General features: G+C 43.3%; 1 protein-coding gene across 6 annotated transcripts in view; it reads right to left on the bottom strand.

The window, feature by feature from the left end:
• Nucleotides 1-19,109, bottom strand: part of Rapgef2 (Rap guanine nucleotide exchange factor 2) — a 224,964-nt gene that overhangs the window by 177,589 nt on the left and 28,266 nt on the right. The gene's annotated exons all lie outside the window — the stretch shown is intronic.

Raw genomic sequence — 19,109 nt, 5'->3', positions numbered from 1 at the left:
TCCCAAAACTGTTATACAGATTCAATGCAATCCCAATAGAAATACCATCAACATACCTTATAGATCTAGAGAAATCACTCCTAAATTTCACCTGGAACCAGAAGAGACCTAGAATCGCAAAGGCAATTCTAAGCAGCAAAGACAAAGCAGGAGGCATCACAATCCCTGACTTGAAGTTATACTACAAAGCAACAGTAGTAAAATCAACATGGTATTGGAATCAAAACAGAGCCGAAGATCAGTGAAATAGATTAGAAGATACAACCACAACTACGAATACACTCAACCACCTTATCTTTGATAAAGGAGCCAAGCAGGTTCACTGGAAGAACGACAGTCTCTTTAATAAATGGTGCTGGAAAAACTGGCTCTCCATTTGCCGAAAACTAAAGCTAGACCCATGTCTATCACCACGTACTAAATTAAAATCTAAATGGGTCAAAGATCTGAATATTAAAACAGAAACACTAAATCTATTGGAAGACAAATTAGGTAGAAACCTTGGAGACATAGGAGTAGGTAAAGAATTCATGAACAGGACTCAAACCGCACGGGAAATACTTCCCAGAATCAATAACTGGGACCACTTCTTATTAAAAAGTTTCTGCATGTCAAAAGAAATCTCCAGCATAGTGAAAAGAAAACCCACAAACTGGGAAAAGATTTTAGTGAACTCTCTCTCAGACAAGGGCCTCTTGTCTAAAACATATAAAGAATTAAAGAAACTCAGACCTCCAAAATTCAAAGATCCAATCCAAAAATGGGCATCTGAGATGAATACGCAATTCTCAGATGAAGAAATGCAAATGGCAAATAAATACATGAAAAAATGCTCATCATCATTGGTCATTAGAGAAATGCAAATTAAAACCACACTGAGATACCATCTCACTCCTGAAAGAATGGCCAGGATCAAGAAAACCGACAACAAATGCTGGAGAGGCTGTGGGGAAAAAGGAACTCTCCTGCACTGCTGGTGGGAGTGTAGACTGGTACAGCCTTTGTGGAGATCTGTCTGGAGATTTCTCAAAAAGTTGGGACTGGAAATCCCATTTATTCCAGCTATTCCACTTCTAGGCATATTCCCAGAAGAACTGAAAGCATCATACCACAGTGATATATGTGCACCTATGTTTATAGCAGCACAATTTGTAATCGCCAGATCTTGGAAACAACCCAAGTGTCCATCAACTGAGGAATGGATAAAAAAGTTGTGGTATTTCTATACAATGGAGTATTATTCAGCTATAAAGAAGGATCACATTGAGATATTTATCAATAAATGGGCGCAGCTTGAGACCATACTCATAAGTGAAATAAATCAATCTCGCATGTGTGAATACCAAATAGTTTCCCTAATGTAAGTAACGATTCAAATATATAAAAATATGTGGTAATCATGATTCCCCATTAGGTGGCCTTGGAGCCTTATAAAGTTTTCACTCATTAATTAGAAAGGCTTTATTCTGGGCTTCTTGATATGAAAATATTTGAAGCTAGAGTATATGAAGTTTTATCCAAATATTTCAAGGAAAAAGACACTATGGTAACTACTATTAAGTCAGGTTATATGGTGGTGAAGTACTAGGTTGTTGAAACAGTCATGCTGTGACCTCTATTGTTATATTGTTATGTCCTGTTTTATCTCAATCTCCCCCTTATTGTTTTAAAAAAATTATTTAGTCATTTCTTATGTTTGTCTTAATTAAAGAAAAAATTCAAAAAATTAGGATATATAAATAGTAACTCTTTTTGATTTCCTATTAACTTGTTTTGAATTCCTGTAGTACTCCCACGATCTTGTTTTGACTGATTAGACTCTGTTCCATTCTACATGATAGTATCAAGTTTGAAGACATAGGCAACTACTTTGAAGACAATAAGATTCACTAAGATACCCATTCTGGTTTGACTATTGTCTTCTTTGGAAGTCCTGTAATGTTTACAATGCCTAAGTTTTATTGGTCTTGTTCTCTACTGTTTTGTCCAACTTTATAATATCCAATGAGATAGACAATTCTTTTTAAGGAAACAAGGGACAACGTTGATAACCATTGTTGATAAACTTGTACTCTGTTCTACACCATGTGCTATGTCTATCCTTGGTATTGACTGACAGCTTTGTTTTGCCATATTTGACTGTATTCTTCCCCCCCCCAAAAAAGTAATAAGCACTAAGGAGTAATAAAATCCAAAATGTGTAAATTTTGTTGTAAAAAAGAGAGGGAAAAAAAAAAAAGAAGAAGAGCTCTAACGGATATAACAGCAAGTGTGTTTAGGGGTGTTAAATAGCTGACTATATCAATGTTTTTGGATCATTGAACACAGCTGTTTGCAGTCTCCCTGTTTGAATGTCCACCTTGTATTCTTTGATACTGTGATTTGAGGAACTATTTTCAAGATGATAATATGTAATCTACTAACAGGTGATTTCTTACTGTTATGTTTTTTTTGTTTGTTTGTTTTGTTTTTTTTTGTTTTGTTTTGTTTTTTTGTAGTTCTGTATTACGTGTACCCTTACACCGCTTTGGTTTGTTTTGTGTTTTTCTCCTTTTCCTCTTAAATAAAAAAAAAAAAAAATTAAGCAACCCTAATCAAGCTATAAGAGGAACCATCCTCCAGGCGCACACATGCCACACTGCACTGTGGCAACTGGGATCCAAAGCAGCAGGACGCAGCCCTAACTTGCCAGAGTACACAGGAACGCCTCCCTCATTCCATGGGTGACTTGAGGCTGGTGCCCATATAACTCAAGGCTCCCCAAGAAAACACACTGCTCAACTCTGCTTATAACCTGATTCCTTACCATATTCTTAACGGCCAACTGTGTTTGGTTTGGTTTGGTTTCTGAGACAGAGTCTCACTGTGCAACTCAGGCTAGCCTTGAGCTCACAGTGATCCTCCTGCCTCAGCCACCTGAGTGAGTGCTGGGGTCACAGCAGGCTGCAGCACCTCAGCCATCCCATACTCTGACAGCAGCTTTCAGAGCAGAGCCTGTGTAAGACTCTGCAGCATAGTGCCCAGCACCTAACACTCCCTCAAAACCTGACTAGAAGGAAACACAGGTCAGAAAGGACCACCAGGAAATACAGTGGCTGAGGGCAGTGGTGTCCTCATGGGGGCCCGGGCTGGGCCATGCTTTGAAGCATCAGTCAACGTGGGGCTTGGCAGGCACACGATAGCAATGTCAGTTTCTGAGTTTTCACACATGAGCCACAGCAATATGCTACACTAACAAGTAAACACGGGAGGGATACAGGAATCTCCTGGACTATCTTGGCCACCCTTTATACTAGAATACCAGATTTTAAAAAAACAGAACCACAGCCACATGGACAGACCAACCTAAAAGCATTCTGCGTCACAGCTGAAAGTACAGCATGCAGAAACTCTCAGAGCCCCAGGCACAGGCTTCCACTCTTCTCTCCACTCTGGGGTTCAAGGTAAGAAATGGCTTCGTTACGGACTGGAGAGAAGCACTGCTCTCAAGGCACAGCAGCTTCCTACCTTCTCCACATCTCTCCAGTCACTGCCACAAACCTCACCCCTGCAGAGGTATTCTCCCCCTCCACACCCTTCTCTCACCCAAGGGAAAGAGGTTTCCTCACTGGTTACTTTTAAAGAGCTAAGACTACAAAGTAATGACTGCCACTGACCTTGACCCACCTGGGCCTATAGCAACCCACAAACCTCATTCTGATTCATTTCCAAACCCTTGACACTTTGGCTTTTTGTTTGTTTTTAATATTTTGCATCCTGAACTAGATTGTGAACTTTTAAAAGACAGGAAATAGCGCGTGTTGTTTATTTAGAGTCACTGTCTGCGGTCTAACACAGAATTTTACCATATTTTTTGCAGTTTTCTTAAAAACTGTTTCCACATAAAATCATTTTGACAATCCTTTAAAAAAAAAAAACTTCCTAGTCAGTTAACAAGTGTCTGCTTCAAACTGGTCATTAGATTATACCGAAATCCTCTTTTCAATTTCATGCCAACTCAGATAACCCGAGCTAGTCTTCTTAAATAAGACACTGTCACCAGCTGCAGCTGTGCACAACTGTAAGCCCACCCCGAAAAGAAAAGCCACAGTGGGTGAGGGAACTTCAAAAGCAGTACTTTAGGATAATCCTGTGCATACGGAGTGTGCGCATATGAGCGCAGGCAACACATGCATGCAGCTATCCACCTGCAAAACCAGGATTATGTTCTCCATTCTGAATCACATTAATGCTCAGAGTGGGGAGGAAGGGAAGCACAGCAGGGACCTGACAACTGGGGCACGGGCAGGTAAGTGTTTACAGTCATGGCCCAGTTGTTGTCACTACGCATTATTTAGTCACTCTCTATTTTCTTTCTTCCTTGACTAGCAGCATCCCACACACATGTCACCCTGAAGGTAGGCCAAAAACAGCAGAACCAGGCAAAGCAGCGGCTGGCAGCATCAGCTAATAGGACCCTAGCTGACTGACACCGGAGCGCTGGGTCAGCTCCTGACTCGGAAACAAACACCTATAGTCCACCACAGGGCTCATGGACTCTGCACTTACACTTGCTGGGATGCGCTCGGGACCCTGACACACATCACCCCGGGCTTTCATGGTCATTCACGACCAGCAGACAGCAGAGGAAACTGAGTTGTTGATCCACACGTTCCGGGCAGAGGCTGGGGAAGGAATCCTGCTGTTTCTCAGGTCCGTCCCGGGCCTAGTCTTCCCTGTGCCTGCCTTGCTTAGGGGGCTCTGCTGTGCTGTCTAACACTCCAAAATACAATATGGCTGTGATGTGTTTTAGGTAAGTTTCCTGCAGGAAATGTCCGTTTCAATACCAGAAACAGCGTATGAAGTTTTAAAGTTGTTTTCATTACCTCACATCTACTTGACAGCAATGTTGTCTCCTATGGGTGGCAGCACTACTGCCCATCAATTAAAACGTTGATGAACCAACCATACCTGTGAAACAAGATGTCTGTCAACAGAAGCACACAGAAAACATACTGATCGCTTAACACATGGCAACCACAGGTGTGCAGGGTCTAACCTCCTGCCTGGCCTGCTATCGTGTGGATGTGGAGTAGCCCCCAAAGGCTGAGTGTTAAAGACCTGGTGGTGGGGGAGGTGGTGGAAAAGGGGGGCGTGAGGTGCTTAGGGCATGGGACATGCATGCCCTTTGAGAGGTCAGTGGGATCAGATCTCCCCTAGCCCCTGGTCTCCTCTGCTTCCTGGACATGAGGCAAGCAGGTGGCTCCACCATGTGCTCCTCGCCACGGCCACCTGCGTCCCCTCCAGGGCCGCACAGCAGTGGGGCCGCTCTGGGTTGGACTGGCCCCCTGAAACTGTAGGCAAAGTAACTCTTTTCCTCATCCAGTGCTTATCCCTTTGGTGTAGCGACAGAAGCTGACTAACACATTTGCTAAATCAGGGGTCATGGTAGCCTTATAGAATATTACCTCATCACCAACACTTGCAAACTCCATGAGAGGAGAACACAACAGAAAACTTTGGCATAAAACAAGACAATGTTGTAAGAATTCAGTATACTTGCTTCTTCTGCACCTGTTCGAAAAGTCACTCCAGAGTGCAATCAATAAACACACACACACATTCTAGGGAAACCTGATGTGAAGTCTGAGTTCACTTCCACACCCAAGGCCAAGGCCCCTAGAGTGCTTTACAAGAAATCTACGGGGTGGGGAGTTAGAGCTCCGCTCCAGACAAGGGAGAGCAGTCATGAGGGGCAGTGCACAAACCACCATCTGGGTTACAGATGCTCAGGAGATTTAGAAACAAATCAAAAATAAAATCAGGAAAAATAACTGAAAATAGCATTCGATTTAGCCCTCCAAATTAACAACTTGCCCAATAGGCCACTTTCTCTCCTAGTGCTGAGGACTAGCCCCAGCCTCAGGATGCTGGGCAGGCGCTCAGCGACTGGCCACACAGCCTAGGCCACAGCCTCTGGACCCTGCTCACACATCAAAACGACCTCCCCCCCCAGCATAAAAAGATAGAAGGAAGCCATGTTTACCGTTTTCAGTGTTTATTTCTCTTTTTTAACCCTGCCTAAACAACTACTCTGAAGACAGAATGGACCCAAGGACTCCCTGAGACCCACACCTTCTTTAAATCCTGCACAGTATAAACGTGGTTAAGGACTGCCTTCAACAGCAAAGGAGTGGGTGAATCGCTAAGTTTATCAGTTCAGTAAGCAGCAGAACAATTTCGGGTATACATCTCTATCTACTTTGTCTCTTTAACCTAAAATCTTTTTCTAATCTCTTTTAAATTCACTCAACGCATCTATTGTAGAAAACATAAATGTGGATGGAGGAAAAATGAGGTTTTAAATTACCTGCAGTTTCTTCACCCAGCAAAAGCAGACTTTTTGAAGCCACCAGTACAAAAATTTAAATTCCTGCAATGTTTTTCTGCAAGGTAAGCAGTTCCATAATACACCTGTGCCCCTTGATAATCACAGACTCTGGGTGAGCTGCTACTACTAAACTCCTTAAGAATACTGGCTAGTAACTTCCATTTTCCCAATTTTATGAATACTGATATTTCATGAAAACTGCATACTTGGTATCTAGTGAAAATTCTGTCTCTGAGTAGCTATGCCATTTGTTTTCTCTTTTTTGCATTTCCCTTGCCCTTTTGTCACTGAGCTGTGAAAGTTTTTTTTTTCTTCTTTTCTTCTTCTTCTGTGAAAGTCTTTATGTTAAAAATAGTCCCTTTTATCCTTTTTAGTTTTTTTTTAAGATAATAAAATCCAACAAAACAAAACAGAACAAAACCAGTCAAAACAGCAAAACTGGTAGAGAACTTCAGAGCAGGACACTAGGAAAATAGTAACAGCTACCCTGGTATATCTCGTTGTCTTCACAATAGTTGTCCATTCCACCTGGCATAGTAAAATCAAACCAAAAACAAAACAGACTAAAATCAATCAAAACAGAATACTGAATAAAGCAAAAGAATCAGAAAAAAGCAAAACAGTGAGAATATTGGATTTCAAAGACAAGATAGAAGGAAATCCCCCATATTTGCTATATTGCATACTGTCATTCTCCCAATAAGATGCTCAGACCGCTTCGCCCAGGCCTGCAAAATCAACTAAACAACGCCGGCATTTATTTACTTGCTTTTTGTATCTGAGTTGCTATCAACTCAGCCTGTCCTCTGGGCCGGCAGGTTACTTGTGGGGAGGCACTATCGGACTTTTCTCCTAGGGGAAGCCACACCAGGGAAGCCACATGGCTGCACGGCTTACCAGAAAGGCTGGCTGGTTGGCTTCTTGGTCGGTTCCTTCCAGTCCCAGCATAGATGGTTCTCAGGAGGCACTGACTTTTCTCTTCGTCCCCTTTATTTTGCAAATAAGTTTCCCTAATAATTAGTTTACAGTAAAAAGAAAGTGCTGAGTATAGCAGTAACGTGGAAAATTTAAAAAGACTAATTTTTAGATTAACATTGTCAACATATACTGCTCTCTTTAAGACTTAGAGAAAAGTCGCATAGAGAATTTTGAATCCTTTTCATATCAAGAATTATATAAGGGGGGATGAAATGGCTGGATACCAAATAAAAGCTAGGAAAGAAGAAACTAAGCCAGCCTCACAATACAAAGGGAGAGAGGAGTTAATGGTGTGAGTTCTGGATTCACAAAGCCTGGGTTCAAGCCCCAATCTTTCTGTGAACTGCACAACTGGTCACATCTCCACGCCTGCTCCTCACCTGCAGGACAGGAACGGCAGCACCTGCCTCACAGGTGCACCGAGACTTCATGAGCTCAGACACGTATGTAACTGGACTCAGGGATGCACGGAAAGCGAGCATCCCAGAGGTTGCATCACGTACTTCATCAAGTCTGTCTAGGCTTTGAATTTTAATTTTTTAACTTTTAGCCCCTACGTCGTATAAGAGTCTTAATCTGAATGCATTCAAACTGCAGGCTTGGGGACAGAGTGCTAGGAACTAAATCCAGGGCGCCTTCACACTAAGCTAAACTCCCTCTTTGTTGTGCCCCATCAATATGACTGAGTTCACTAAACCCCTAACCTTCCCAGAGTGTGCTCACACTTGCATCCCTCCTGCTTCAGCTCCCAGCCCACTGGGACTGCAAGCATGCACTGTCACACTTGCCTAAATTTTCAGATTTCTGACTGTATACTTTATTAGATCCCAATTATTCAACATAATCAACAAACATTCTACTTTTTGTCACACTGATACACTCATTCTCATCCTCCAAGCCATTCTTAAGAGTGACAAACACTACACGTGGAATTACACAACACACCTCACATCTCAGTGAATCACAACTCACTCCACCAAGACAACAGGAACACGTGGCCAGAGGGCAGTTATTGGGAATGGGACGTGGAGCAGCAGCACAAACCTGGCCACCTTCCCTCGTGATCATGATGCCGGGTCTGCTATCAGGATATGCTCTGGGCACACAATCTTTACCCACACCTCCTTCTAGTTGTCCAGGCAAGGCTCTTCTGCCCCTGGGATAAGCTGGCCCCTCCCACAGCCACGTCTTGCTCAGGGCTGGCACCAAGGGTCTCCCAACCATGCCACCTCACACCTCGTCTTGGATCTAGTCTGTTCCTCTCACTCCATGACACCTCCCCTCAACTCCACCCACTCTGAATCTTTTTTAAATAAGTGCTATATTATTTTTAACACTATACAAAACTTCAGTTCCTATAAAGCTTCACTCCTTTGTTACTGTTTTTACAAATTACATCTTTATACATGTGTTCACATCAGTGCAGATTTATAAATGTTGTTTTATGCAGTCTTAAATCATATACAAAAAATAACAAAGCAGAGTTTAAGTAATTCGGTGGACTTTTCTTATTATCACCTCTGTGAACACTTGTGTTCTACCCCTGTGCTATCCACTCGGCATGGCAGCCACTTAGCCACATTCGCCATGGAATGTTTGACAGACAGCTGAGCCGGCTTGAAACTTCTGCACCCCAGACTGGGAGCCTCAATGTGAAAAGAAAAACGTAAAGTGTCTCTATAGGTATTTACACAAATTACAGGCTGAAATTGTAATATTTTGGGTGTGTTTATTAAACAAAACTTACATTTTACCTATTTCATTTTTAACATTTTTGGTGGCTCTAAGAAAATACAAAACCACATGTGTGACTTGTACTCTACTTTTAGCAAATGGCACTGACATAGCCTGCATTTTGACACTAGTACTGTGCAAAACAACCTTCTAAACTATTTTCTGAACATTATTATACTGTAATAAAGAAATAAAAAAATAGGAACCAAACTGTGTAAGTTTTAAACTAAACCCCAACAGAGCTCAAAGTATTTAAAAAGTTATAGCTTGCTATCTCCACAGCTCACACACACCAAAGATGTTACAGGCAGCTTACTGAAACAGTAACACAACAGTAATTTACCATCCTTCTGAAAAATACTTTCCCTCCTAGAAGTGGGGGTTGAATCCAGGGCCTTCACACCAAGCTACATTGCCAGCCCTTTACCATTTTTTATTTTGAGACAGGTCTTACTGAGTCACTGAGTTACCTGGGCTGAGCTCAGATACACAATCCTCTTGCCTCAGCCTCCCAGAGTATTGGGAATGTTGACATGAAAAATGTGTATCTTGAAAAGATAAACAAAAACACCCTGCTACAAACAACTGAGTAATACATACCATAGTGTCCCGAGGCTGAGTTATGTGAAGGAAAAAGAATGAGAGAGGGTATCTAAAACAACTGTTTTTTAAATAATGAACTAAACTGAGACAAATCTGAAAGAAATGAAGAGAACAAAGATGATGGATAAGCTGGTATTTATGACCTATCTTCAGTTACACCTGAATAAAATCAAAGTTCCTATGCTCCACACTCAGAATGGATAGAAATAAGTAGAACTGAATTGTACTGAATGTGAGAATATCTAAACATCCATCCCCAAGAAGCCAGATCAACCAGATACAGAGCACAGTGCTATCCAACTCAGCTGAGTGAACCAGACACATGCCAACATGCAGAGACCCAGAAAGACGCAATGAAAGGAAAAAGTAAGTGGCAGGCGGACTGAGAAGTGACATCATTCTGACTGAAAACAGGCTTGAGGAAAGCACCAATCCTTCAACACTGGCCGGCCTAGGTGAGAGGGCAGAGTATGAGCCTGCACAGGGAGAGAGCTCTGGGCAGACTATGAATCTGGACTGTACCCCGCCCTAGAGCTCACACACAGCCAGGGCCACAACTCCTACCTACTGTGGAAGGTACCATTTATAAAACACACCACAGGGGTTGCCATGGCAACAGTCAGTCAGCAAGGGAGGCATTTGTTTAAAGTCAGTGAAAACACTCCTGGAAGCGCACGCCCTTTCAAAAAGACAGCAGATCAGCTCTCCGCCCACCAAGTTCCAATGCTGCCCTCCAAGCTCTAAAATGAAGCCAAGGTGCAACACTGGGCCAGTACTGCCCTGGCTGCCTGTGCACATCCCTGCAGCCATAGAGGGTAAGTGCACCCGGATCCCACAGGCTCAAATCCCCTCTACTCAACTAATTATGCTGCCAGAAAATACTCTCTCTGAGTACCCGTTAGAGCTGAGAAAACTGTCAGGGTACACCCGTGTTCCTGCATGCTCTTCACTTTCCCCAGTCTCACGAATCTCTGGGACCCAAGGCAAATGGAGATCCAAATTCAGGGCTGGGGCACTGAGTCAGACTGACCTACTGTTTAGCACTCCTGGCCCTTGAGCCCATTCCTAGCAAAGTAAACAAAGATCAAAATGAAGAGTAGAGCAAATGCCAACAGTTTCATCTACAAAATAAGAGAAAATGAGAAACTCCTTCTTAATCCCTGAAAAGAACTCAGGAGCGGGGGTGTGGTACATGTGCATGGAACCCCATCGTCCTGTGGGCTGATTCAGGAGGATCCAAGTTCAAGCCTAGCCTGGGCAACTTAATGAGAGCCTGTCTCAAAAAACTCAAAAGGCTGAGGATGTAGCTCAGTGAGGAGGTTCAAGCCGAGCACCCCTGGGCTAATTAACTAGATAGGGGTCTATTTTAATCAGATAGGCTTGATTCACAGACTGTGTTTCCCCTTGGTCCCTTGGAGCCACCCTCCAGTGTCTGGAAGGGGAAGCAGTGCCAGGACTGTGATGCCAGCTCCACCACGGGCCATCAACCAGTCCTGTTGTGGTGTGGCACCCCTGAAGTCTCTTCTCACAAAGAAGGGGGCTCGTCTGTTTTGTAACACAGGTGAGAGCTTAACACTGAGCTGGCACTAAGAACTGATTCCTTCTGTATTTATGTTTTTTTGGTTTGGTTATTTTCTGAGACAGGGACTTACTGTATAGCTCTAGCTAGCCTTGAACTCACTATGTAGCCCAGGCTGGCCTCAAACTCACAGCAATCCACCTGCCTCAGACTCCTAAATCCTGGGACTACAGGTGTGCACCACCACGTTTAGCCCTCAATCCAATAAATATTTCCTATTAAGTACCACTACTTATTACCCATGAGATTTTTTTAAATTAACTACTGCTTTCTATAAACCACTAAAAACAAGTCTTTTTACAGAATTTTTCAAGTGATCTTTTTATTACCACTATATTTTACCCCTTCATGCTCGAATGCGTTTTCTTTTTTTTCTTTTTTCAATAAATTGAGAAGTATACTGGTGAGCCACCCTGCCCCCACAGCAGCTGCTGTGTGAAAGTGATGCATGAAATGTAGACACAGAACTGAAATCTGTGATCATCTGCTCCCACCCACTTGCCAGTATACCAGTGGGCTTTTTCCATTCCATAATTTACTGTCAAATACTCCAAGTAAACTGCTTATTGGTTTTGCCAGAGATCAACTGAAATTTATTATATATGAAAAAAAATGTTTCTCATTTATTGAAGTTAGAAAATCAATTAACTTCTGAATGCACCCAAAAGGGAAAATTAAAGTAACCTATCACTATGATTTGTAATGTTCTAAGTGGCACTGAAGTATCTTTTGAGGTCAAATCAAAAACAAATACCCAAGTCATTTTTAAAAACTGTTCTTTGTAGAAAGAGTAAGAAAAATGGGCATTCCTATCATCCGTCCCCACACAACACAAGACTCTGGCCACACATGCTCAGAAAGCGAGCAGAACTCACGTTCTGTACGTGATGACCCTGAGAAGAGCGACATTTAACACAGTCTAGGCTCAGGAGCCTGTCTCTCCACTTCACATTAGGTATTTCTAATTCAAATAAAGGAAGGCTACTTCAGATTTCCTCTAATCCTAGCCAGTGAGCATAGGAAAACATGCCCAATCTCACTCAGAATTAGTAACACTTTGTCACTTCTCAGATTGGCCAAATAAAAGTTGAATGAAAATTCACTGCTGGCATAAATCTTACACACTGTTGGTAGAAACAGAAACTAGAACCGCCTTGCATGTACCATTTGACGGTATCAAAACGTTAAAATACTCTCAACCAATCTCTCTTCTCCCCCACCTCTGTAATTCTACTATCTGGCATCTAATCGATGTACACAGGTGGAGTGACACCACAGCACTACCTCCTGGGGCCATGGCGACTGGAAACAGCCCAGTTTCACCCTCAGGAACTGCTGGGAGAATAGGGCTGTGCCTAGGGGGCCTGTGTATCCTCAACCAAAATGAGGTGACCTGTGCATCGTGTCACAGAAATACTGGGCGGGCAAGAACTGTAGGTGAAAATGACTCTATGTATGTAAATTCATAGAAGACACCCGTCTCCTCAAATATATAAAAAGTCACTATGGACTTCGGAATGGGGTGGCCAAAGGGCGACTTTCACTTACACTGTTTTGATGTTTACGTTTTCTTTTCTTTTTTTTTCTTTTTTTTTGACGTTTATATTTTAGAGTGGTTTTATTTTTTATAATTTCTATTTTTAAAACAAACTCGATTTAGACACCTGTAAGATCTTCTCTTGGATAGTAAGGTGTCACCTGCTAAACAACGCGCTGGCATTATTCTGCATTTCACCTCACCTCTTGCAGAATTGTCTCAAGAACGCACCCTCCTCAGTAGAGGAGCGTTCTACAAGGCTTTGTCGGTTCTCCTCTCTCAGGCTGCAAAATTGGGCTCTCACACAGCAGTTTCCATAACTAAAACATTCACCATACAACCTAACATCTGTCAACCAGAAAAAAAAAGACATGCCAGAACTATTCTAAGAAGTGGTAGTATTACAGGAATAAGTAAGTTTCAATAGCCGTTTTGAAAAGAGAAGCCGAGGTTTAGATTTGTTTGTTGCTAACCCATTTAGCTTCCCAGGGCAGTGCCTCCCTCCTTCCCATCCCACCTGCGTTTTCCAACTTTCTTGAATGTCCATATACATAGATATAAAAGCATACTGCTATATTAGATTACTGAACTATACTAAAACTATCTTTATCTACAATGAAAACTACCCCCTGACATGTAAAGTATTGAGAGCATGCAAGCTGAGCATGACAACTAACGGGCAAAATACAAAGAACTAAACTAGTCTTCAAGCCTTTCATCTGGTACAGGTAGTTTATCATCCAGAGACAAAGAGAAGCCCAGCGGACACCACCGAGTCCCACACTCTTCCAAAGCTACTCCTGGCGGGGACACGCCAGTCAGCTGCAGTTCTCAGAGGCCCCATCTGCCTTCAGAAACCATCTCTCGCATGGATTCCTGTTTACAGGATTTCTTTCTTCCTGTTCCAGGACTCCACCCCTCTTCAGACAAAACCAAAAACCTGAAGGAATTTATTTTTAGCACAAACATTCAGTGAGGTATTTTCTATTTAATGAACAGGATGCAAATTTTTTTAACGCCTGACAAAAACTGCCTGCTTTGTTCACTGTCCAACTGCTAATAAGGGAAACCTTTTAACAATTCCCATGTACCAAAAGATGACATTCAGCTTCACATCCCTGTGATCATTATATTTCAGGATTTAGAAGTACCAAAGAAACCTTTAAAGAAAAGTATTAAAAGTATTTCATGTACTTTTGACAGTAAAGGAAATTTTGCACAATACATCTAAAATCACTGGGCATGGTGGCATGCACCTGTAATCCCACCACTCCGGAAGCTGGGGCAGGAGTATCACCACAAATCTGAGGCCAGCCAGGGCTACTTAGTGAGTTCAAGACCAGCCTGGACTACATGGCAGAGACCCTGCTGCAAAACATTAAAAAAAAAAAACAAAAACAGCTAGAATCGTCTCGGTTACCTTCTCGGTTTCCTCATGTTTCCCAATGAACAGAACGCTCTCCTCCACACCCCAATCGAGTGGTACAGAATTAGAAAGCATGGCGTCCCACCCCCCACTTGCCAGGCAAGCTCTATGGCAGCGCCTTCACTGGGCTGTGCCCTACCTGTGCCCTGTCATCAGGAGGGTATCCCGACGCACAATGGCTCTTCCCAGGTCTCTTCACAGACAGGACTTATGACAGAGTCACCTGTCCACTAAAACGTCCCTGACCCAGATGCACCAAGATGCCCCAAGCTGTCATGGAGCCTGCTACATATTTCTGCCTACCGAATTCCAGGCACTGTCAGTCTGAAGTCCCCTTCGCACGGCAATGAAACAGCATTCTCTGGACGTGGGAGTGGGAGTCCTGTCCTGTCACTGTAGTCCAAACGGTCTAAGGTGGCTCCATGTCACAGTGAGGAGGAGGCACAGACCAAGGCACCCGTGCCATGAGACAGCTGCGCTTCCCTCCCAGCCCACTCAGTCCTGCAGCCTCCAAATATAAAAGCAAAATTCTGTCTTCATCAACAAAAACAAAAACCCCCAAGCAGAAATCCTGCCCCTTCATGTGACATTCCTACCTTACAAACAAAGTCGATTAACCCCCACAAGGGAGACGTCACTCCTACTGGTACAGCAGACAGAGATCTGAAGGAAGTGGAATTCTGACAAGGTCTGGCCTGCATCCTGAAGTACGAAATTATTCTAACCTGTTTCTGTACCTGCCTAAATATCAAAAGCTGAGAGAGAGAAAACTGCTCAATGTGGCCAAACCAACAGCATCTGTGTCTGTCACTTTAGCAAGGTAACTTAGGAGACACCAAAAAATGACCCCAACCTGCTTTGTTGTCTATCAGAAAGGGTATACTTGTTATCAGCACTTCCAAGTGTTTGGCATGCATGTGCTCATTTTACATGTGCAGGATGAATGGGCAGCAGACAGGCACACAGACCTATTTCCATCCAACCCAGGCTTGCTCCTTCCAGCATATACAGGTGGTATAAAACTGACGGTGGAAATACCTCATTGGAGATAGCTTGTAGCCAACTGTCTCCCAGAGAAAGCCTGTGGTTCATGGATCAGGCAAAATTAAACCAAATTCGTAACACTAATTAGTAAGTCCATGTGTGCTAAAATAGATTATACATGAAAATGCTAAGCAAATTAATAATGTAATTAAATCTCCATGTGGGTACAACTACCCTACTTAAGAATTTAAAAACCTCAGCACATTAAGTGACTGCTAATTACAAATGAACAATTTCTTAATTCATTAAACCAGTCCTATGGTGTAAAGAAAAGTATTTTTCATTACCATTATGCACTATGATTATAGATACAAGCTGTATTTTCTTAAATATTCTCCAACATAGGCATTTCAGACATACAAACTACCCTTCCTGGTAAATTTTAAATCTCTGAAATTTATCTGCAATTGTATTTTTGTAATTTTTCACAAACTCACTGTCCTTTCCTAGAATGATATCTTTAACATCTAAAAAGGTATACTCTTTGTTGTCACACAAAAAAAATGCAAAACCACCTCAATCATCGAAGATGCTACCCCATCATGGGCCAGGTGCGGTGACACACACCTGCAATCCCAGCTGAGAAGCCAAGGTAGGAGGATTTTGATTTCAAGCCCACACTAGGCACTCTGCAAGACTGCAGCTCAAAATTTAAGAGAGGGGGGGGGGGGGCAAGGGTCTGGGGCTGTAGCTCACGTAACACCCCTAAGTTTCAATCCCCAGTACCACGGACCCCCCCCACCAAAAAAACACCCTCCATGTAAGTATTATACATTGCCAACAATTCATAAGCATTGGAAGCCTAACCCTTGTGTGATTAAATTTGGAGGTGAAGGCCTCGAGGGCTAATCTGGGTTAGATAGGGTCGTGAGGACTGGACGCTAGGGTACCAATTCATGTCCACCTAGCATAGACAGACACACTGGAGGACTTGCTCTCACACTTCCTGCTTCCCCTGCACAAACATGCAGAGGGGAGACCACAGGAGCTCACAGCAAGCAGCATCTAAGGGCCAGTACCACAGCTCTACCAGAAAACCAACTGGCCAGATGCTGGATCTAGGACTTGTAACCCCTAGAACTGTGAGCCACTCGGTCCATGGAGTTTTGCACAGCAACCCCTCACAGTAAGCTTCTGCAGCCAAGTAAGCTCCAAATCAGCATTAAAATAATACACACAAATAGATTTCTATCATAAAGAACAGAGCCAAAATACACTCACTACCAAAACCCTCACTTTTTCTGGTTACAGAAACCCATGAAGCATATATATTTAACTTTTTAGTTTACTAAACCTGGAAACCAACAGCCACTAAGAACGAGAAGCAGAACATCACAGCCAGTGCTCCCGCAAGGGTGAGGCTGAGACAGGAGGGCCCCGTGTGCAGAGCCCCTAGCCTTTGCCCTTCTACTGGCTATGAAGGCCCAAGACGCACTGGTTGAGCACCATTCCTGAATTTTCCTCATGACTTGAAAATTCACTCACTTACAAAAGTAAGTAATTCATCTGAGAGAAACACACCCTTCAAACACCAAATTCTATTAGAGAACAGTGCCTGGCCAGCTCTGCGAATCTGCTGGGCTCACTGTGCTGTGCGCTGGGCCAGGTCTTCGCGCCACTTGCTGTCAACTGACGAAGACTAGAGCCGAGCAGAGGCTACAGTGCGCAAAGGTGGCCGGTGCGCAAAGGTGGCTGAGGCACAGTCCTCCAGGGTACAGAGTTTCCAACCCTAACCCTTCTCCTGTGGGAGTCCCACCTGCCCCCAAGCTCCACAGTCGCCCTTCAGGGTTCCTGTACCATCTATGCTCCACCCCTGCAGCAGCCACCTGTCACCACCGTGACAGGCCCACTCCACGCATGCATTCTGAACAGCACACTCTCCTCACACCTTGCCAGCAGCTTCCTGTGCCTCCGTGCCCTCAAAGGTGAGTCCTCAGGCCCCACTAGCATCCCCTCCTCCCCCACTGTACCCGTTCCCACTCCGAACCCTCCAGTCCTCATAGTCTGCGTGGCTCCTTCCCAGGTGAGTGCCAGGCACACGTGGGCTTGGCCCTTTATACCGCCTCCCAGCGCCTACATGGGCGTGCTGTGGTCGCTGGCTTGGTTCACTTCCAGAAGTGCTAAGTACTCGCTTCTCTCTGCTGAGGTGCAAGTACTTGTGCAGTGACATCTGCTTTATATAAAAGGCTAAATTAAAATTAAATTAAATGTTAAAACCTTTACTTTTAAATCTGCTTTAATACGTAAGTCGCCAGGCTAGCACCCTCTGACTCAGGCATCTGCTTGTCTGTTTCGGTGCAGGCTTTCCTACTAATCATTCACCTTGGTCACTAGGAAAATACAAACCAGACATCAGGGTTTGTCACTGTACCATTCTTAACTGCTAAGAGGTAGAAACAACCCAAATGTGCATCACCCAAAGAACAGCTAAGCAAAAGGTAGTACACCTATGCAATGAATCACTGTTCGGCCATAAAGAAAAGGACCTGTCAAAAGGCTGCAGGGATTTTCTTTGTGCAGTGATGAAAATATTCTGAAACAGTGGTGACAGCTGCACACACCTGTGAATATTCTAAACACCACTAATTACATCAAGTGGGCCCTTTTTTTTTTTTTTGGTACTAAGGATTGAACTTACCACCTCATACTTGCTAGGCAGGTGCTTATGCCACTGAGCTAAACTCCAGGCCCCAAGTGGGTCATTTTTATATCTGTGAATTGCATCTCACTAAAAACACAGCCAGGTACTGTTGAACACCTTATGTGGCTTAAAAATAAAATCCAACTGCTGACTAGAATACAACACCTAAATTCCTTGTACTCAGATGAAGGACATACTTTATAATGCAGCCACTCTAGAAAAATGTGTGCCAATTTCTCACACATTCACTGTGTATCTTAGCAACCAGACACTTAGGTCTTTATCAAACAATAAAAGCACATATCAATGTAAATACATATATGTGAATGTTTATGACCACTTCATTCCTAACTGCCAAAAACTAGAAGCAAACATCTAAACACCATCAACTGGAGAAAGAATAAACCAGTTTCAGTTCATACAATGAACTACTCCAAATCAGCAATGAAAAGAAATCAACTATTAATATGAACAAGGAACTGGCTGCCTCTCAAAGTTACTATTCCTGGTGACACACAGAGCCCATGGACATCAGACGAGTCCACGCACACAATAGTCTCACAACAGCAACACCACTGAGAGAAGAGTCAGGCCGCAGTGCCCAGAGGCAGGCCGGCAGAAAGGTCAGCTGCCAGAGGTACAAGGAAGCTTTTCAGAAGACCCCTGCCAGCTCGGCTGTCATGGGACTCCTCACACCGTAAAACTCAGAATTTTACACTTACAAGACAGAAGGAACTGGGGATGCGGCCCCGCAGTGGTACACACGCCTCCCATTCACAAGGCCCTGGCTTCGATTCTCAGAACAAATAAACAAACAAAGTTGACTCTCACATATAAAAATTATATCAAACTTTTGCAAAACTTATATTCCGTGTAATATTACTTTAAAAATTCCTAACATAATGCTAACAGTACTATAAACTGCTAGTACAATAACAAGCAAATCTAGAACCGCAAATCCAGCAGAACACCATGTGTAGGTGAGGGATCCTCAGGGTAGCACTGTAAAGACCCTGGAAGCGTTAAAAACACCCACATACGCACACAACCACACAACCACACCTAAACAAAAGGCTCTCCGTGCACTGATCAGGAAGGCGGTCATGTTTAAAGGCACACCTAAATAAAGCCTGTGGCTATAATTCTGAAGAAGGGAGGCGTTCTACACAGGCCTATATAGGAACACTTTTAATCCTT

The sequence above is a fragment of the Cavia porcellus genome, unplaced genomic scaffold (assembly GCF_034190915.1).
Source record: "Cavia porcellus strain 051 isolate PalLab524CR breed Dunkin Hartley unplaced genomic scaffold, mCavPor4.1 scaffold_14, whole genome shotgun sequence".
Taxonomy (NCBI): domain Eukaryota; kingdom Metazoa; phylum Chordata; class Mammalia; order Rodentia; family Caviidae; genus Cavia; species Cavia porcellus.
Note: the sequence above shows the minus strand (reverse complement) of the source record. Positions and strands in the feature narration are given on the sequence as shown.